This window comes from Amphiprion ocellaris, chromosome 23 (assembly GCF_022539595.1).
Source record: "Amphiprion ocellaris isolate individual 3 ecotype Okinawa chromosome 23, ASM2253959v1, whole genome shotgun sequence".
Taxonomy (NCBI): Eukaryota; Metazoa; Chordata; class Actinopteri; family Pomacentridae; genus Amphiprion; species Amphiprion ocellaris.
The window spans coordinates 6,586,521-6,609,010 of record NC_072788.1 but is presented as its reverse complement, the minus strand read 5'-3'; the positions used below and the strand labels follow the sequence as shown (position 1 = coordinate 6,609,010).

Below are 22,490 nucleotides of genomic sequence, written 5' to 3'. Positions count from 1 at the left end.
AGCTAAAGTTAAAATCAAAATGAATGTGACAAGCTCAGAATGACCAGGTTAGACCTCAGATATAATAGGTAAGCTAATGGAAACTAAAATTTGAATTCAAGGATATGTAGCTGTATTAAGTTCCAAAGTTGTGGTGCAGAGCTGCTCAAAGCTCTGGGTTTAAAACCAATGACATACAGCAGAGCAGCTGAAGAGGATCTTAAGCACTGAGTGTAAGGATGGAGGAGGTCTCAAAGGCATGGGAGCCAAATTATGGATGGCTTTGAAGGTGAGAAGTAGAACCTTGCAATGAATTCACTGTTGAACAGGGTGCCAATGGAGATGGAGGAGGAAGGGTGTGATACATCCAGTGTGGGCGATGATTGTAGCAACAGTGTTTTGAAGGATTTGGAGCCGGTTGTGAATTTTACTGGGAAAACCATCGAGAATGACCTGATATTATAGACTGTATACAGATCAGTACCAACATTAAAACCACTAATACAATATTAGACATGTAGGTTTAATGTTGTGGCTGGTTAGTGTATGTAAAAGATGGATGAAGCCTTGAAGTCGGACAATTTAATTCAATGCAGAAGTGCTTTAAACCAACATTAAAACCACTAATACAATATTAGACATGTAGGTTTAATGTTGTGGCTGGTTAGTGTATATAAAAGATGGATGAAGCCTTGAAGTCGGACAATTTAATTCAATGCGGAAGTGCTTTAAACCTACATTCTTTATAATAATAACAAGCACTGGTTGACTATTCTGGTGGCAAAAAAGATGTTTGACAGTGTAGAAGTATATGACTAAAGGACCCCATGTCTCTCGATCTATGGCAAATCATTACTATTTACTGGAGTAAAACAGACAATAAAGCAGGGTATGGTTTAGACATGAATAAAGTCTGGAAATAGTATGTAGATGAAAATAAGCAGGATGTGAAGTATTACTGATATGGGGGCTATGGGAAAGCATACTTTCAAATATGATCCCAGTGCTTTTGATTTGCGGGGGGGATATGGTCAGACTATTGACCATGGAATAAAAGGAAAGGTTGGGTTTTGTACAGAAATCTGTGAAGCAGTGCAGAGAACCTTATGTTTTCACTGAGTTTGAGAAAGTTATTTGGCAGGTACTTGGTAAAGGTTAAGTAAATATTGTGATTTGGATTAAAATGACTACTTCACTGCACTTCGTAGAGTATTGCCATCATGATGATAATAACAGGTGGTTATGGTTATGTAATCATCACACAAACGGGTCTCCTAGTGTCTTTTAAAGCCTCCAACCCTCCTGCAACCTCCTCCTTATCTAGACTTATGTCTCCTGACTTCCCCACTGTTCCCGTGACATCCCTTCTGGTTACTCACCAACTGCTAATGAGATATAAGTGCACCAAAACACCAGCCCCGGCAATAGAAACCTCATCAATGCATTAGACACATTATGCCATGAAAGCAAATTACAACTAGAACAACACTCAGACAGCGCAACACTCCGCCAAGGCTTCCTTGTATCATTTCCGACAAATAAGTCCCAATTAGTCCGCAGTGGTCAGTTTGTGGTAGGATCACAATCGTGATCGTCAGCAGGCAGCTGATGTAGTGTTCACCTGTTGTCATAGTTACAGTGATTCCATGCCATTATCAATGATACAGAAATCGTGGATTCAGACTATATGCTGCATCACTGTCAAAATCTAATCAACTGGTCCTTGTGTCATTTCTGACCTTCCCTGAAAATTTAATATAAATCCTTTGATCCATTTTTGAATAATGCTGCTAACAGACAGACAAACCAACGGCGATGGTCACATAATTCTGTTGCGTTTCTTGGTGGAGTAAAAATGCAAAGTTTGGTTTTATGACAAACACCAAGCATTTTTCCTCACATGATTATAAACAGCCTATTATTCCTTTGAGAATGGAGCCCTCTCAACCCCAACTCTGTGGCTTCCAAGCAGGACTCCTGAGGTGTGTTTGTACGCCGCTGGCTAGACCTCTTCATCCATCCATCCATCCATCCATCCATCCATCCATCCATCCCACACTGCTGGCAGTCTGCACTGAGGGCTGATGGACTCAGCGTGTACACAGGAGCTGGTAGCTGTTCGCTATATGGTTAGGTCAGCCACGGTCCACTGTGTGATTCTAGTTTTTATTACTTTCATGAATGCATGTCTATTTCTTTGTCCTTATTTATGTGTGTAAATTTGTTTATTTGTGTGTGTCTTCAATTGTTGCATTAATATTAAAATAGTTACTTGTGTGACCTGACTGTAAGGATAATGAGGTCAAATTCAAATTACCCTTTTTTTCTGTTGGTCTTCAATATAAATATGTCATTAAAATGGATCAATAACTAAGGATGGACTGAAATATATGAAAACACAACATTAATTACATGAGAGCTCAAAATTCATGCCATTTTTAAACTACAGCTCTGTTTTGGATTATGTAAACTGGGAAGCAGAAATCTGTGCCTTATCGACTACACTGAATTTATCTAGGTTTGAGAATGTCAAGTTACCAAAATCATGCAAAAAAATGTAGTTTATTGCTAGAAGTTTTACTTTTACTACATAGCATGAGTCAACCATTCTTTACCAATTTCTTAAAAGCTGCACATACAGTACATCATGTTTAACTAGGAGCCTATAGATGGATGCATATAAATTTACATTTTTTTTCTACAACTTCAATTACTGCTCAAGACATTACAGGTAGCTGCTGAGAACTAATTTTCGGTTAAAGCTGGCAGCCTTCGTATATTTTTGTCTTCATATAATCTTCTTTGTGGTTCTAATAAGTTTGAGCCTTTACAGGACCTGAAAAGCTACAGCAGGCTACACAGCAGGTGCATGCCCTCACTTTTTGGTTATCTAGAATCCATAAAGCCCTAATAACTGTTCAAGTGATCTGTTTCACTCCTGAAGCTCGCTTTGTGGTTTCAACGTGGCACTTCTTACATTTCTAACACACGCAGGCAGACGCAGAAAAGGTAACCGGGTATGTCCTCTTTGTTCTCGCAGTGAGGCGAGATGTATAACGGGTGTGAGAGAGGGAGGGAGAGTATCAAAGATATGAAGACAGGAGGAGAGAGATGGTGGGGGGCAGAAAGACAAAGAGCCAAGTAGTGAGAAAGGTAGAAAGATAGAGTATGAGACAGGCCGGCTCCTGGAGAATAAGCAGGAGGAGAGACAATGAATAGCAGCTACTCCACAGACAGACAGACATGATGAATGGGTCTGCTGCCTAAAAAGCCAGTGCACGGAAGACAACGAGGGAAGTGTGTCTGTTCGTCCCACGGTGTGTACTCGCGAGCATGTGTGTAACGACAGAAGCGATCCATCTGGGCTATTGTTGCAGTGTCCACACTGCAGAGGAGGTTGATATCCAGTATCCCTTCGCCTCCCACAAAACAAAACTCACCCATCAGCTCCGAAAACAGCACCGAGGGTCAGTTGTCAAACCTAACAGCAGGTAATTAAAAGTAATAGCGCAGCTTCCCCTTGGGTTCGCTGATAGGCGATGTATGTATCCCCCCACCAACAGCAATTAGTCAGCCAATTACCCCGGGGCCTAATTATAACCGCCGTCCATAGGAAGGCTTTGGGAGGGACAATAATGGGCTCTTATGGTAGCTTGTGTTTATCTAAGTGATCAATGATTAGCATGATCACTGGGAAAGGTCAACACCTCGGATGAAAAGCTGGCTGCTTAACTGACATTTCTGCTTTGCGGGGTTAATTGGTACACCATGAGCAAAGTGTTGTTTTTTATTCATGGGTATTGTAAATACATGTATATATGGTAGGATGCCATCTTGGAGGCTGCATTGGGTGCAATTAATTTAAAGGCAGAGACATTCCTGAGCAGTAACATCATGTTTTTAAGGTTTCTGAAACATAAATACTGAAATTCAACATTTTATGGACAGACTGCCTAGACAAAAGCATGTTTCAGTCACTTAAATGTTGGAGCGTTGAGCTATACTTATATATGCGTCACTGATGGAGCTTTATTGGCACAAGTGGTTATGATGTTGCATTAGTTGGAAATTTGATGTATGCTATTTTGAGTGATTTAATTAAATGTAGAGTAGGGGTCCTCTGCTGTGTGTGTGTTTGTGTATGGGTGTGTGCATGCTTGCTGCAGCTCTCAGAGCAGAGGGCTTGGCGGCAGAAGCTACTCTAATCGAGTTAGCTGTGATAACAGGAGTGGCAGCTGGCTTTCCAGGAATATACTCTCCTACTGAGCGTGCACTCTCGGCAAGTGGATTTCACACATACATGCATGCAGATTCACACACACTGTAGCAGATAAGCGCACACACAAGCAAATACGCCCAGCGTGACCCACCTTTCTGCTTCCTGGGTTTTAAAAATGCATGCGAGTTGCTGTGGGTCTTTGGACAGCGAATGCATAATGCATGTACACATACTGAGACAAGCTTATTAATGCATTCATCTCTGCATTCACACATCGGCTTCACTCACTTGCTCTCTTACACACAAGTGTAATCGGTTTCAGTGCTTACATGTCACTCTGTCTGAAGGTTTGTTGGTGTTGTTTATCCGCTGGCAGCTCTGGGAGACATTTAGGTGGGTCAGTAGGTGGAAGACGCCTTCGGTGTCTGGCCAGCTTGTTTGGTCGACGTGAAGAGGCGAACATTAAAGCCCTCTTAGCAACATAATGGCCCATTTCCACGGGCTGAACTCATTGACCTGCTCCACCTGAGTGGTCAATGAGTCTGAATACGTCTGACGTTATTTTGGATTCAGATCTCTGAGTCCAAGATACATCAAGTATGACTTCTAAGACTTGTGACCTCAGGTATTTATCAAACCCTGGCCAAAAAAAAATAAAATAAAAAATTAAGCAAGTCTATGAAAAGGCTGAATGTCACAAACAGCAGCTCCTCCAACAGAAATAGCTTATTTTTTTACTTTTACGTTCATAAGAGCAGTAATTCTAATCCACAAAGTTCAGGTAACAAAGGTGCTGATTGTGACTAGAGGCTTTACCATGAACTGACACATTTAGTATTTGTACTGGCTTCTTCAAAATTCAGTGTCATTCTTACCAAGTGGTTATTTAAGTGAAGTAGAAATGCTAAACAAAATACATCTGAAGTTACACAGGTTTCATGACACTATATCAGTGTTGGTGCTGCTCTCTATCGCCCCCTGTTGAGCCTTTCTTGGAAATACTATAACATATTTATATAAAGAAGGATCTACTATATATCCAGCGTATTTAACTACAAAGCACAGGTTCATCAAGGTGGTTACAGTGTGGCTGCCTCACAGGGCAAACGAATAACCTTTTTGCACATTTCTATGCTGTATTTTTTTTTTTTAACTTTAAATACCAAATTCACTTTTTTTTTCCAGACATGTACTCTTTTTTTCTTCATCTGTCGGCATTTTATTGTCTCAGCTTTATATTTGAATGAGCACATTGGTCATTTTTGGTAAAAGCTAGTCTCACTAAGTTGGCCCTTGTAATATTTTTGCATTATTTTCAACACGGCACAAGTCTGAACTGTATTTTGTCACTTGCATTGACAAGCACGCACAAGCAACATACTTTGTGAAGCAATTCAGGGAAGTTTTTTTTCCCATTTTACTACTAACATCGATACAAAAATATCACAGAGTGCGCCAAAGTTTAGACAAAGTCTGAAGCCAAAATCACAAAACACCTTCCTTATTCAAGTGCACATCTATTCATCCATCTGTCCCTTCTTTTTCTTCCGCTTATCCAGAGCTACGTCGCAGTGGCAGCAGACTAAGCAGGGCATTCCAGACTTCCCACGCCCAAGCAACATTTTCCAGATCCTCCTGGGGGATCATGAGGCGTTCCCAGCCCAAATGAGATATGTAATATATCAGGAAAAGTGGGGCTCAACCCCAGAGTTTGGTCCCAGCTAGACCCATGTCTGAGCTCCTCACCCAATCTCTAAGGCAAATCCAACCACCCTATGGCAAAACTCTTTGGGGCCACTTGCACCTGGAATCTCATTCTTTCCATCACGACCCAGAGCTCATGAAGGTTGTAACATAAATTGATCGGCAAATAGGGAGCATTGCCATCTAACTCAGTTTCTTGTTCACCATCACTGTCCAGAAACACACTTGCATTACTTCTGACACTGCACCAATTTCAAGATTTACATCTATTACAAATTGAATATAATAACTGCAAAACTTTACTGCAATGAGGAGTAAAAATGTTTTTGAGCATGTATTTGATTTGATTGTTGCTGAAGTTTAGTTTGGTGCTTCCAGCTGTTCCTCTGACTTCATTTAATACCTTCAGCATCAGAAACAGCAAAGAGCCTTATGAGTATCTTCAAAGCAAGAGAGAGTTAATTGCCTTTATGTGATGATACAACAGACATAATTTCAATAATTACTTGAAAACGATCCCAAACATGGAGACAGAATGTGTCAGGATCAAACATCAGGTCATACTTTGGACTTTTCTTCACCTCAGACAGGTGAGCTGTCACATACAGTTTCCTAGTTAAGAAAATCATCCGTTACATAGTAGCAAATCATTTTTAACAATAAGCCTTCAGCATCTGTGACATGCAGTAACTTCTCATCCTCACTGACAAACGTGGACATCACTCGTCTTTATGCTGTCACATAAATTTGGAATAATGGGATTCATATGCACGATTCTTAGGCTGGGTCAGCGGTCAACCACAGAGATCCAAAATTGTATGCAACTTTTAGTCAACAGCCTTGTGTCTTTCTCTCAGTTGTTTAGCAACGTGTTGTGCCAAGCAACTACAGCAAGCAGAAGTCACAGCCTCATGGCTAAAAAATTAACAAAGCTGTGTAAGTTTGTTTGAAACTTAATCTTGAAATTCTGCATTAAACCAACATAGCGTCAGGCATTTCCATTTTTCTCAGCTCTAACAGCACAAATCTGATTGTAAAACAACTGAAAATAAAGTACATGGAAAAACTTCACATTTTTTTCATTACTTACTATATTTCTCAGGACATGCTTTGACTCTTTGTACCGTATATAAATTCAGTCTGCTAAAATTACTAGAGCCTGTGCAGCTGTGTCTCCACAAAAGACCGTCCAGCTGTTTCATGTCAGTCATCCATCTCACACATGACTGATGGAACACAGACACATTATAATCAATCCAGCTGTCTCCACAGGTGACATAACAGCTTGAGTTTTACTCGCACTATACACTCGTAAATGTGAGCTGAGACATATATTTTCCTGCCTTTTATGTGCTTAATTACAGTGGTGGTCTCTGAGTGTTTCCAAAAACGCAGGTGACCTGCAGCTCAACGCTGCCTTAATGCTTCATGTTCAGACGGAACAATGAGGCTCCTGCTGCTGGTGTTTGTACTACACCTTCTATGTAGGCATTGTGTGAAGTAAAGAAATATAGTCTTTTCTGATTTGTTTAAATGTATAGTATGTTACTGCTCACAGTGGATTGCTGTTCACATGTATATCAAATGCAGATAAAAGAGCAGTGACAACATTTCTGCAGGGTGAAAGAGAACAAACAGCTTCGTGTAAATCCACAAGTTAAGTAAGAGCATGTAAAAATAAAAGGCTTTAAGCTCTAGTTTCACATCTGATCTATAGGATCCTCTCTATCCTGTCGCTCCGACTCTCTCCTCCTCTGCAGCCTCCCTCTCCTCTCTCCCTTTGCTGGCCTCTCACACACAAAGGCAGGGGGAGGCAGAGGTGGAGGAGGAGGAGGAGGGAGGAGAAGGAAGGCACAAAGGACTGGGAGCTGTGGGCTTGCCCTCGGGAGAGGGAGGGTGAGGGGGTAGATGTGGGGTAACAGGGGGTCAAAGGGGGGCCACGGGGTGTAGATGGGGGCTGGGGAGAAACCTGAGAGGCAGAAAGCCAGAACAGGAGCTGGGGGAGAAAGACTGGGAAGGGAGGGTCCGAGGGTGAGAGAGCACAACACTAGACAGCTTATAGCTGCAGTGATTTTTTTTTGTTTCCACTTTGAAGGGGGGTTGGCAGTGGATTTGTTCAAGAAAGGGATTTGGTTTGGGAGAGTCGGGAGAAGCTAGGATTTGATGAGATTTACACTTTTCCTTCAACAGGAATGCACATCCACCATCTACTAAAGCCTGTGTAAGCGTTTTAGCCACATCTTTTTATTTTTTTTAGGCTGAGTGTTCACATCTTCTGCCCTCTTTGACCTGAGTCAGCTTCCTACAACAGCAGCAAAACTCCAGCCAAAGTTTCTTCTCATAAGTCTGCATGAAGGTATACAGAAGAACAATGGTGTGTAAACCTGCAGTAGTTCTTTACTAAGGTAATTCTCTGAAAAAGCAAGTGAGAAAATGTTTTTGCTAGACATAACAATGGATCAAGACATGTATAAGACCAATTAAAAATATTCACCTTGCGGGTGGTAATTTGTGAATTACTCCACTTTTTAGCCAGTAAAGAGCACACTGTGGAAATCAAGAGACCTTTGTTTACTCTCACATTTTCTTTGCTGTGACTGTCCTAATCTTTCAGCTGCAGGTGGAGATAAACACAACAGAAATAAGGTTTGATTTGAATGTATCCACTTTAGCCTATTTGTTACGGTAAACAGAACCAGGTATCACCAGAATAAACCCAAAACTGACCTCCAAGCACACCGACATCAAATCTATGAGCTTTTTAAGCAGGCTGCTGGGAATATGTTGTTTGGAGTGAGGTGTTTTTAGACTGTAAAGCCCATCTCACAAGAGACACTGTCAGTCCCTGCTGACTGCAGCCTCCACCAGCGGAGGTCTGATGGTACAGATTGAGGTGACCATGAGGCCAGGCAGCTGAGGACCAGCACGTCTCGGGAGATCAGGACGGAACGACGAAGGGTGTAGAGGCTCCGTTATCGAGGGATATGACAGACTGTTTATAAGGCAGGGACGGAGTACACATGAGGTTGATTCATGCAACCAAATTTTTTGCTATGTGCGTTCATGGTGGATTGCATCAAACTATTGAACATTTCTCGGTTTTCTTTTGCTGTCATTTTATTGCTCGACATTACATTATTCTGCACATCATGCCAGAGTTTCTTAATATGCTCAGAAAATAGAATGTGAGTATATCTATAAGAGATTTTATATTGGAAGAAGCATTTACTTTTCTTGGAGTTTCATGTGCAAATGAAGAAAATTCTACTTGATGTCCTATGAAAGTTGCATCACTGACACACTAAAATGTCTGCTGACATTCGGTCACACAATGCCCTTCATCGGGGCCCTTATGTAACTTCACACTTTATGCAACAGTGTTTTCAGAGTAGAGACAAAAATCAATGCAGTTGTGCCAAGTATGTTACTGTTGGACACGTTACTGCGACTGCAGAACTGACTGTCTGGGATGTGATGTGTCTGTCTTTTCACTCTATTATAGTTACTTAAATTAATTAACTTAATATTGATTACATTTAGTTTTTTTTTTTGTCATTGTGCTTTTTGTGTTTTCACTGTACAGCTTTTTAGTTCAATTCATGTTGCATTTAAATGTGCTTTAAAAAAAAAAAAAGACTTTGACCTTGACTTTAAAACTCTGAACCCCAAAACACACCACCAAGTTCAAAGTTAGTATTATTCTATAAAAACTGTCAAAGTTACATCCTGAACAAAGTCAGAAACTGTGAAGAAAAGAGAAATCTTTGGTTTTTTACATTTCAAACAGTCCTAAAACTAGTCATTTATGACTTAAAGTTTTGTCAGGACACACCAGCAAGTCCAAGCAAAAAATCTAACTATTTAATAAACATCACTTCATTCATAATATTTCATTTAAATATTTACCAAAATCATTTTTTTACATTAATCAGATTCTGTAAAATTAGAAAAAAAAAATCAGCATTCCTTATAGCAACAGGTAAGTCATTAGTAAATCAGTTACGACCAAAAGTAATGTAGGAAAAATTAAGACTGGAAATACTTGTAGACACTTGGAAAAATGTTGTTAAGGTTGATTCTTTTTTTTTTTTTTTAAACGAATAGTCAAATAAATTTAACTACTATTTTTGTTTGTTTCTAGATGCTTTATGGTATTACAACTGTGTCATACTGGATCATATAGATTTTTGAGTTTCATTCACTTCTAGCCGTGGTTGTGCTGTTTCCATAAAGGTGCAGGACTTCATACTGGTGTGGAAAATAAGCCCACAGTGAGTAAAAATGAGACAAGAGCAAAAAAACAATCAGAAACTGTTTGGTGTTCAGAGGGTTAATAGAGTAGCAATTGCTGGTTGTAATCGTTGCAGTATTGCTTTGTGTCACATTTCAAAGCACTATGATTGCCTACGCTCTTTAGTATTTTTTCATTGCAGTTCATCCCTTCCACTCCCTCCATTCGCTTTAAATATCACAAACTCGCCCCAATCTTGCACAATCTAACTTCCACAAACTGCCTCCAAAACCACTGTGGGGCAGGTGCACACATCAGGACTTAAACTTCACAGCAGCAGACCGAGTGTATATAGTACAGAGCTGAACTATAAAACATGTAGTTATGCATATCCTGGTAGAAATGCACACATACAGACACACACAGACCATATAAACATAAAGACACTGCATACCAACAGAGGCATGTTGGGAAATGCAGGCCAAACAACAAGCACAGCAAAGGACAGGAGGCATGTCTGGCATCCTCCTCTTTGCACACTCTGTCACCCTCCACACACAAACAACCACAGCCTACAAAGAGAGCTCACATGAGGACAAACAAGCACACACACAAACCCAATGCCCTCTTTTCGCATGAAAGTTATATAACCAGATAGGCAGAGGAGCTCTTTCTTTCTCTGTGCGCTCCTTTGTTTCATCACATCTTTAAAATCCCTCTTATCTCCAGCTCAGGCGGTTCTTCCATCCCTGCCTTTCTCTCCGTTCATTCTTTTTTAGCACCAGTTGATTTCACACAGAATTTCTTCTTTCTCAGCCAGCTGTTGTTTAAAAGCATTAAAGGCCCTTTGATGGCATAAATGTGAGCGTTTTAATGACGCTTTACTGTGGAGAATGTGGCAACACGCCCTCATAGACCTCCAGGAAGTGGATGATGTCAGCTCCACCTCTCCTCCTTTCCTCCCTACGCCACTCCTCCCCTCAATGACACTGCCGATGATGACAGAGGAGGAGGAGGAGGACGATGAAGAGGAGTCTCCCCGCCTCCCTTCCTCTCCTTCCTGTCCTCCTCCTCACCCACTGCTTCCTGCTGTCCTACCCCCGGGCATCCTGACTCAGCTCTTACCACCTCTCTTCCTGAAGCTCCCTTTTCTATCCTGCCTTCAGCTCTGCTCTCGTTTCAACCAAAAGCATTATTATTTTGTTCTTTTTAATCCCACGCCCTTCAATCTCAGGGTCTGAGACAGCTTCACAGTTCTTTAGAAACTGGGTTTTATTCAACATCAGGTAACAGCGGCAGAGAGGAGGAGAGAGCAAAGGCGGGAAGGCAGTCAATAGTACGGTGAATTAAATATCCTCACTTTACTGATGCAACAGATTGAAGCTAACATTAAAAAGATGAAACACATTCTGTTACACCACCACTAAATGCTATAAAAGCATAAATCCTATTCCGTGCTGCCTCCACAGGGTGTGTGGCACATGTGGATGGCACATGGCTTGCGACATTTGAAAGAAAGAAAAGGAGGAGGAGTGTGAAGACGAGGCTGATGGGGAAAAACAGATGTGTAAACTTAATGTTCTGTCCTAAATGTAAAGCTGACCACTCACAAACTAAAACAAGGACACAGAAGCAGGAAGTAATGCAAACTGGACAGTGTTGCGGCGGCATTTCTGGGGGGTCAGTAAAGTGCCATTCATTTCTCAAGTCTGAATTCACTGGAATGTTTACTTGCCACTTCAGTTTATCAGCGAAATGACAATGTCACGCCATTTTGAAATCTTTTTTTTCCTACATATGTGAGCTGTTATAGGCTTTCTAAAAATTTAATTTGTCTTATTCCCTCCATCAGTGTCTGCAGGAGTGTGGCTTTCACTGTGGACTCCTACCGCTCTACAAAGCTGCAGCTGAACATATGCCACTCATCTACCAAGCCTTTAACTAGATCCCTGTCCAAATAAACCATCTGACCAAACTGGTCCCAGGTGCTGCATATGGAATTGTTTCGCTTACAATCAGCCAACATCAAAACCCTGGTGTAAAAGGTGCTGCCAGGCTCTATAAGTCAAGCATGCTGACATCATTATAGCTTCAGATTTATTATCGGTGTTAGAGGCAACTCTCTGGAATCAAACCAACACTAGAAGGAAAGTCACACAAAAAGCTTGTGAATTACAGTCGAGACAGCAACGCTTACGCTACATAAGAGGTTTCTAGTCTTGTAGCACATATAGTACACAACGCAAGTTAGTATGCAACAGTCACTTAAATGACAAACGATTTCAAGTGGCATCACCTCTTAATAACTGCTAGGAAGATAACGAGAAAGACTATCAAAAACAGGCCCCAAAGGAGAAACTAACTGAAGCAAAAGTGAAGACACCTGTCTCACTGACACAACAGGTCAAAAATCTGAGATCTCTGAAGTCAAACTGAGAACACCTGTGATCTCCAGGTAGTCCAATGGCATGGACACGGTTATAAAACAACCTGGGAAGACCAGAACTTGCTCAGTTTCAAATATTATGGTTTCACTTACTTTTGCTATATACTGTAGATCTACGCTACATCTTTGTGGCTCTGCATGAAAAATGCTACAAGTAGATAAGACTGTGGCACTAAGACCAATGGGGAAAGTCCCAAGGAAGAATATGTGAAAGTTGAGAATACAGATGCTATCTGATTAATGAGCTGTCATGTAGCTTAATGTCAGCACTCCCTTAATCATGTTACCCTTAATCAATTATCATGCATATATCGTTCAAAGCTGCTATTTTTAATCAGTTATTGAGTTAATTGTTAATTCTTAAATTATTTGCCAATTTTTCCTTTTTATTCAGACAAAAGTCAAAATTCTTAGACTGAAGTTTCTGAAATGTGAATATTTTCTGTTTCTTTACTCCTCTATGAGAGCAAACTGAATATCTTTGGGTTATGGACAAAACATACATTTGAGATGTCATACTGGGCTTTGGGAAAACCTGATCCAAATGTTTTACCATTATTTTCATTTCAGAGGCCAGCCAACTTCTAAATTAATCAAGATAGATGAAACTAGAAAAAAAAAGGCTTCTTTTGGGTGCCATTATGTCTCACTACATCTCTGGTTCTATATGTATATCAGCTAGATACGACAAACAACAACTGCCTTACATTCACATAACTTACACAACTAGACTGGCATTTGAGGTTGCAATTAAGTCACAGTTTATTTTCTTACACAGTAGCAATCATTCATACATTGCATTTTAATAGTCAGTATTGTTTGAACTTCCTCCTAGAGTATTCATGATGCCACTCGTTTTCATGCTGCAATTCCGTTTCTTCTTTATTAAATAATTCTTCCTCCTGCTCTTCATTCATCTAAACAACATCCTTCCTGAGAAGCCTGCAGCTATACTGCACTCAATATATACGGTGCATTCAGAAAGTGTTTGCCTCATGGCAAAATCATTTAAATTCGTGTTTTTCAGACTCTTAACTCAGGACTTAGCTGAAACACCTTTGGCAGTGTTTATAGCCTCAAGTATTTTTTAAAGGTTTTTTTGAGGAGGTGAAATTTCAGGGAAATACAGGCGTGAGAGCAGGAAAGTACATGCAGCAAATAGTCCGTCCACCCAGAAATTAAAAGAATTATGTGCTGTGCAAGGTGTATGTACCGATATGGGATGCACCTGAGATCAGCTACCAGGTCTCTCTAAACCTTCACTCTTTCTGGGTTTGATGCCTTTGCATGTCTGGATTCAGGTGCAGATCATCTCAACATCTGTCAGGATGCATGGGGACCACTGAGAGACAGTCCTTCTCAGGTTGCTCCAGAGATGTTTAATTAGGTACAAATCACAGACATTCACAGAGTTGTCATCAAGTCACTCCAGGACTAGTGGGCAACTGGACTTGGCCCACCTTCGTTTGTCCCATTGGAAGGTGAACCTTTGGTCCAGTTTGAGGTCTTAAGTGCTCCGGAGAAGGTTTACTTTAGGCATATCTTTGTATTCTCTCTGTTTGCTTTCCTTCAACCCTGACTAGTCTCCCTTTCTCCACTGCTCAAAACATTCCGCGCCATGATGCTGCCACCACCGTGTTAGGCCAATGGGATGGTATTGGGCAGGTGATGAACAGTGCCTGGTTTCCTCCGGACATGAAGCCAAAGAGTTCATATTCTGACAGTTATTTAGAGTCTTCCTTCACTGACAAAAGATTTCTGTCTGGCCACTTTGCCATAAAACCCAGATCAGTGTGGGAGTTTAGCTCGTAACAGGCCCCGTGACAGAGACATCTATGACACTTAATGCCCTCAGGCTAGAGCTATAATGTTTAAAATAGTGTGTCCAAATGCAAACTTATATTTTGCATTCTCAAACTGAACGCAAACAAAGGATCGGGTAGGAAAAAAAAACATGCTAGTACGTTAAAAAATGTCCTGATCAGCCCTGATCCTGATTCTTAGTTTTCAGTTTTAGCCATAGCTAGCAGAGATGTTTGTTGTTCTTGAAGTTCTTCTTCTATCCCATGCCAGGCAGACTGACCATTGGGTTCTTGGTCACCTCTCCTACCAAGGCCTTTACCAACAGTTGCACAGGCTGGGCAGGCAGCTAGCTGTAGAAGAGTCCTAGTTGTTCTAAACTTCTTCCATTAAAGAATTATGGAGGCCACTGTGCTCTTGAGAGCTTTCAATTCAGCAGAAATATTCTGAAGCCTTCTACAGACCTGTGCCTCAACTCTGACCTCTACAGGCAGTTCCTTCAACCTCTTGGCTCGGTTGTTGCTATGATATCTATGGTCAGCTATGAGACCTTACACAGACAAGTCCAACAAATTGAATTTACCACAGTTGGACTCAAATCAAGGTGTAGAAACATCTTAAAGATGATCAAGAGAAATGGGAGGCACCTGAACTAAATTTCAAGAGTCATCGCAAAATGTTTGAGTACTTAAGCCAATGTGATATTGGGTTTTTTCTTTTTTATTGCATTTACCAAAAAAAAGACTCCCATTTACGCTTAGCCAGTACAGATTGATGAGGTGAAAATTAAATTCAAAATAATTTAACATAAGACTGCAGTATAACAAAGAGTGAAAAAAGTGAAGGAGTCTGAATACTCTCTAGATTCACGACGTGTCTGTGTATCCATATACAAGCATAATGGCGGCTGACTTATTGGTCTCGAGAAGGATTGTACGCCTTTTTGCACATATATCCATGTGTGTAATAGATCTTATTCATGGCCAGGTGTAAATGTATGTAGTAAAGCTGGGCTGCAGTGACAAAAAAGCCCAGGTGTGAGAGACTTGGCGAGGTCCTGGGAGACACCAGCATTAAAGAGAATGTGTGTCTTTGTCCCTAAGAGGGAGATCAAAACAGTAAGTGAGATGGGTGTGGGGGTGTTTGAGATGTATGTCAGAGACTGTTTAAGGACTGATAATGAAACAGCGCTGCTGTTAGGTGAGGTGCCTACATGCCTTTTTAAGCCTGCTGAATTTGTAAAACAGAAATGTGTGTGGCAGTTAGTGGCTATGGCAACTCCTTTACCAAAACAGAAAAAGTAGAAGTATGATTTCAACATGTAAAACTTCAGTAGTCAAAAGCTGTACGTTTAACCTTACATGGCAGTGCCTTTATAGCAGGGGAGGCTACCATACGACCCACAAAGAATCTACAGAAGCAGGCAGGCAGCTTGGCATCCACTACAATACAAACAGGGAAAATATGAGAAAAATCAAACTGGTTCATGTGTCAGAATGTTCCAGTGAACAAACAACAAGCCAGAACAAACAGAAAATAGAGGAAAACTTCTTAAATGCATGACTCAGTAACTGTAGCCAAGACCACTTCTTTCAGGTCACAAAGAAAATCATCAGTCACATGGACTCTGCTTCAGTACTGCATTACAGAGGTAGCCTCTATACCTCAACCACGCCCTTAGCTTCAAAAAGACTGAGTCGATAAAAACAAGAGTCGAATACGAAGCAAAATCAATGGAATTTCCTTTCTAATGGTTGTAATTAAAGTGGATTTCTTTGCTGAAAGCTGAGATGGAAATGGTTGAAAGAGACATTTCTACAGTGATTGGATCCCAGATCAGCAGGGTTTCAAATCTCAACCACTTTGCGTTCTCAGTAAAATGCTTCTAAACTGTAAGTACACATTATCACAGAGCTCGCATGGACATATTGTTCTAGTTGGCTGGACATTTCAGCTAATCAAACATTTCATTGTTCTGCAAAAGGCTCAGGCAAACATATTCACGGGACAGACAAAACAGGAGAGGCCGACATCTCAATAGGTCTGAACAGTGAACTCATGCACAGCCCATTTGTCACTGCAGGTCAAAGTCAAGATAAAAGCTTGAAAGTCTTACCTGTGCAGGTGGATGCTTGCAGCCAGGTGGTTCCCTGCAAGAAATGCATGTCAGTATATAAACAATGGGTCTGATAGGAATCGGTCCATTGAGTCTGCTGTCATTAGAAGGAAAACCAAGCAAGCTCAGCACAGTATGGCGACACCTTTAAAAGTTAATGACATCAACTAATATACAGCAACTGGTGTACAAAATTGCCATGCCATGTCTCCCTACAGTCAGTGGTGAGAGTGTGTGTGCGTGTGTGTCTGTGTATGTGTGGGCGTGCGTATGTGTGTGTGCTTGTGCAGTTGTGTGCATATATGTATATATGGAGGCAGGGAGGGATGGGTTTGCTTGTTTTTAATGTTTTTAAATGTTGTACAGCACTTTGTTGCATTTTTAACTGTATGAAAAGTGCTATATAAATAAAGTTTGATTTGATTTGAAAAGAAAATACTACAAGAGTCTGTTTTAGGATACACGGACACATCCCTGAGAAAATGTTGTGTCACACCTACCTAGAAAGTGAAGACAGATTAAAATTGTGAATTAAAATGTTTTATATTTGTGTCCATCTTACCATCACTGAGGGACGGGAAGAGTATTTTCCACTCCCACACTGTGCAGCCCATCTTGCCACTAAGGTGTTGGTCGCCAGATATTTCACTTACGCTTCAGTCAGGTGGTGGTGGCGGTTCTTCAAACGCAGCACAACGTTTGACCATGTTCTCCAATCCTTCTCTATGAATGAGAAACATGCATTCATCTATTTGAGGATGATTCGAAACAAGTAAAGCAGAAATCAATGGAAGAATAAAGTGGAGATCTGATGGAGACGATTACCAAAAATCAAATAAAATTCCCTAAAAACAGGATAAGAAATAGCATATTTTAGCCAAAATTGCTCCAAAAGTTAAACCAGTCATCGACTGCTAATCATTATACACAAAGAGACATTATTTGAGAGTAGCTGCTCCTACATATTGAATATTTAGTCAGTATTACAGTTTAGAACTTTGAATGACATATTCTGTTACTGTCCTATATTAAAGTAAAATAATATGACTGTTTTTGTGATCTTATGTGTTGCTGTTGAGCTTCCAGGGATGTCCTCCTGTGAGTTTCTGGCACCTTTATGTTCAGAGGACTGAAAAGTTGTGAACCTCTGATCTATGAGCCATTAAAGTAAGAAAACGTGGACCCCAATTGCTCTAAATTTGGCAAAATTCATACAATTTAACAACTACATGAAGTCAGAGACAACACTCTCCCCTCCTACTGCTGCACTGAAAGACACTAGCAGCTGTTCATAAAGCAGATAAGGAGACCAGGGCTGGACTGTGAGGGTGTCGCCATCTAGAGGTCAAAACACAACCTCGCACTTCAGCAATTTGTACAATTCATTAAAATAGTTTGGAACAGCAGCGTGCGTAGTAGAAACACTGCTTCAGTGCCAGCATGTAATTACTGTAAAGTCTGAAGATATTGTTAATCAATTAAAAAGAATTAACAGCTTGGTGATACACCTCCTTAAATACATGTCTGTCTCATAAAAGTAAAAGGCATGACCCAGATTTCTGAGATAAAAACAGCAGTGGTAGGTCCCTACTTAGTTTTTATCCTTTTGATTCATATTTGCATATAACTATTTAGTATTGGTCTCTGTGTACCGTCCGTTGCCTCATTTCACATTTACTTAAGTTCTCAGATCAGTTCCATTACAGCAATTAAAAAAAAAAAATAGCGGGATTCTCTAGAGGACATGACATTTGGGTTTCTGGGCCTGGAGCATATTTCAGCAGTTTTGTTACTATTTGAGCTGATGACTCTCAACTGATTCAGATGTCAGGGCCCAAATACAGTCAGCGCACCTAAAAATGACTCAAAATAAAGTTGACAATAACCTTCAGCACCAAACACATATTTACTTTTTACAATAAATCTAACTTCCTGTGGGCAGAAGCACCTAAAAGATAGTGTTGCATTGAAAGAACATTTAGACACAGTGAAAACAGCAGTGGCTACTTATAACTATAAATTCGCCATGACAAAGAGACAGGATCGATCAGGATCTAACAGTAAAAAGACTCTCTGCACTTGTTTCAGCTCAGACAGGTGAGGTGTCAGTTTATCAGTTAAAGCAGTCTTAATCCTGAACCTCATCACAAGCTGGATATTAGTTTAATGTAAAAGTCTGATCCATTTAATAAAATATTAATAATATACCGTCATATCTAATGTTTCTATTTTCTAGCAGGATATCTGCAACAGTGAAGCAATGAAAACTGTAGTTGAATAAATCATAATCACACATGAACAGATCATTTTTAGTGTTGAAATCACAATTACATTATGGATGTGTTGTCTGTGGGTGACATTCTCCCCTTGAATACTCTGCATTCTCCTCTCCTCAGCTATTTTGAACGGTGGTCACCATAGTAACCACATGTTAACTGAACCTGTGGAGATGACATGCTCTGTAATATTAACTGTAAAAGGAGAAACCACAGCATGCCCTAACTCTCACATTTGCCATGGTTACATGAGAGCTTTAATTCCTCTTTAATTCGGAATTAAAGTTAATTCCGCTTTAAGATCTCCTTGTAAACACTAAATTCCGAATTAGAAAGTTAAATCCGAATAAACTTAATTCCGAATAAACTACCTGGTTTATTCCGATGTTAATTCCGAATAAACTAATTTCTGTGTACGTTCTATTCATGTATACAGTTAATTCCACTTTAGTTAATTCCGGTCATTCTGCGCATGTTTGGCTCCTCACGTAGCGATGACGTAGCGACTTACACAGCTTGGTCTTCTGCCTCCCTTCTCCGGTATTCTATCTCTCTTCTCCTTCTCAAGTGACGCAACAGAAGTAGTACGCCATTGTCGAGTTGCTGTTTCAAAACGACAATAAAAAGCAAAGCGAAAAGCGTGCTTATTAGTTGTTCCTCCATGTTGTTGGGGAAAAGAAATGCCGCGGGAAATGGAGTTTGTTTTCTTCCGGTAAACAGGGATACGTCACGTCCACTTCCTGTCCAATCAGAATCCTTTCCAACGCCCAAGCGTTAAAGCGGCATTAAGGAAGGGGATAAACGTGCGGTCCATGTAAACCTTAATTCGGAATTAATATTTACATGTAAACGCGAAGCACAAAACTTTAATTCCGAATTAAAAAACTTAATGTAAACGTGGCCATTGACGTAGTTTTCAACTCTTTATACCACAACAGAATAATAAATGCGTGCTTCATCCCAAGATTTTCATGGGAAGCATTTGGTCATCAGTGTGGAAAAAAATCTGGAGGCGCCCCGGCACAATGTACTTTTAATAAAACTTTCATTTTAGTGCTTTGGGTACGTTGGAGACTCTGTGTATTCGGACCTGCATTATATATTTACATGTACAGACGCATTTCTGCCTAAATAAAATGTTTGCAGTGTCGTCTTGCAGCAGTACAGAAAATAAATGGAGCTACTTTACCTATAGAAGACGTGCACATGCTCCGAAAGATTCCACTTAAGGAATAAGCGAATAAAACTTAAAACACTTGCAATAACAAATTTTTTAAAAAGTCAAAAAATCGAGAAAAATACGTATTTTTTACGCTAAAATACGCCGTTTTTTCGTCTTAGTGCAGGCTGGTCTATGCAATTAGTTTTAAGCTTCTGCACCTGTGAGCAGCACGTCGTGTTGCACTGCATTGTGGGACATTGAGTCTTCACAACTAGCTTTTCCACAGTCAAAATGAAGGACTAATAGTCAAGTTTGTTCAACGTTATCACTTTAAGTGAAGAACTCGACATACTCAAAGAGCTGTTTAACAGAGAATGTAAATAACTGGTCAATATGGAATTTATGCGCACCCGTCTGTGCAGTATTTCACCTGCCTTTTGCGCTAAATTCCAACCAAACCAGTTATTTTACCGGTGGAAACAGCTATAAGGACGAACACAGCTCATATAATGATGTTTTGCTATTGCCAAAAAGTGACTACAGCCTCTATAATAAGACTAAATGTTATTAATTAATCAAAATGACTGTATTTCAATCATGGGGGTTACTTTTTAATGTTTATAACCAACGGTATAGCGGCAAAACAGATCATTTCTTGATTTTACGCACATAATCCCATCAGTAAATCACGTTAATTACAGTCGAAATCATAATATTATTCTAGAAATATGCTATTTTTTGGTCACGAAAGAAAAGTTGCGCACTTTTCTGTCACCACATACATAAAGTTATGTTTCATGGCCGCAGCGGCACATAAAGTGGGCGATACAGCTTTAACTAGAAGCGCGCAATCGGTTTTTGGCACCACAGCGCGTCGATCCCTCCGCGTTGGAGCAAGAATGACCTCTGTATCGAAGGCAGACCTGAGAGGCCCCAAAGTGGGTCAGTGGATCAGAAAAAGGGGGTTACTAGATGACCTTGCCAAGGCTCGCTGGCCATACAGGCCGTCTGGTAAAGTCCAACACTGGATTTCACACGTGTGCGCTGTCCTGCGTCGCCATCCAGCGGCAACGCGCCAGAAGTGGAAGTGGAAGAGGGGTGGAGACAAGAGGAGGGGGAAAAAAAATCCAAGGGAAGAAAATTCAAACACTCTTCCTGGAAATAGTAGAGAACCCGCCACAACTTCACCACATGACAATTCAGAAAGAAAATGCGACACTCCTTTCCTCCGACAGTGAAGCATTTCATTCAGATCACCGCCATTCAAGCCCCTTAAGAATAACCAAGAACGAGCCAAATCTCCGAGTCACACGTTGTATCTTGATCTGACACCCACGGACACGATCCGTCGCCTTTTGGTGCGTTTATAAACCGACATCAACACATCGTGATTGCGACATCACCAACTCCTACCTTCCCGTAAACTATCGCCTCCTTGCCGTAGAAAACATGACATCACCAAGTTCAGTTTCACTATGAATTTTGGGGGAAATCGGAGGCAAAATGAAACCGGTGCAGCGTCAAAACTTATATATTCATGTCAAGTTGTGGAGCTCATTATATAATGCAATCAAATCACCACATTATGGGGAAAAAACACAAGCATAGATCCATAGTGTTCCTGCTGTAGGAAAGCAGAGTTAGCAGACTTACAATCCTACAGTTGCTCTAATGTATCGCGTCCTTTAACGTTTATTTCAGGAAGAGGACACTGTAGTTGAGCTTGTTTTCAATGGAGTCTCATTGGTAGAATTAGGTAACGCGGTGTGCACATGCCAGCATGTCTGATAGAGTCATCATCATGCTTACCTTTTGATCCAAAATGTGCTGTGGTGGGGAGGTGCCCTGTTAAAACAGTGCAATAGTGGAAAAATCTGCAAAGCGGCTTCAGCCATGGATGACGCAGCCCCCTAAAAAAAACCCTCTCCCCCTAAAAAAAATATTTAAAAAAATCCTCATTCAACATCCATTTAGGTGCAAACGTCGAGCAGACAGCACACACGCATAGATCACATAGAAAATGTTCGCCCATGGGCAAGGCATGACGGATAGACTCATCACTGATGTTGCATCTCTGCACAGTCATATTCTGAATGATTGCAAAAAAAAAAAAATCGCAAGCTGGTTGTAGAATTCAAAACAGCAGAGAGGTTTTTATTATTATTATTAGTGCAATGAGCACAGATGTCCAAATCATCCAAAAACGCAAAAGGTTTCATGGAGAGTAATGGTCCGCCGCGATCCGAGCAGGGAGTCCTTAAAGAAATTGCGCAGTTTTTATTCCATTGAAACGGAGACTCTTTTCCCTTCTGTCCCCGTTGAAAGGCTCTTTTCCCTTCCTCCTCCCTCCTCTCCCTGCCTCCCTCCTCTCCCTTTCTCTCTCTCCTTCTCTCTCTTTCCTCATGAAGGTTTATTTTCAGTGGAAGAGTCTTGGACATTAACTGCCCCGCCTCCATAGTCACTGGCAAACACACTGTACAAACTTGCCCAAATTCCATTATTAACTACTGTTCAATGGGGGAACAACTGGACCCTCCTCACGAACTATTCGGCTCAA

General features: G+C 40.7%; 1 protein-coding gene across 1 annotated transcript in view; it reads right to left on the bottom strand.

Annotated features, from left to right (window-relative positions):
• The window catches only part of kdm6ba (lysine (K)-specific demethylase 6B, a), a 120,015-nt gene extending 97,763 nt beyond the window's left edge, over positions 1-22,252 (bottom strand). The window contains exons 1-3 of the mRNA XM_055007785.1: positions 21,743-22,252; positions 17,058-17,218; positions 16,496-16,529 (exon numbers count right to left, since the gene is read on the bottom strand). The gene's annotated coding sequence lies outside the window, so the exon portion shown is untranslated. The remainder of the gene's footprint in view (positions 1-16,495; positions 16,530-17,057; positions 17,219-21,742) is intronic.
• Between the last annotated feature and the right edge of the window lie 238 nt (positions 22,253-22,490).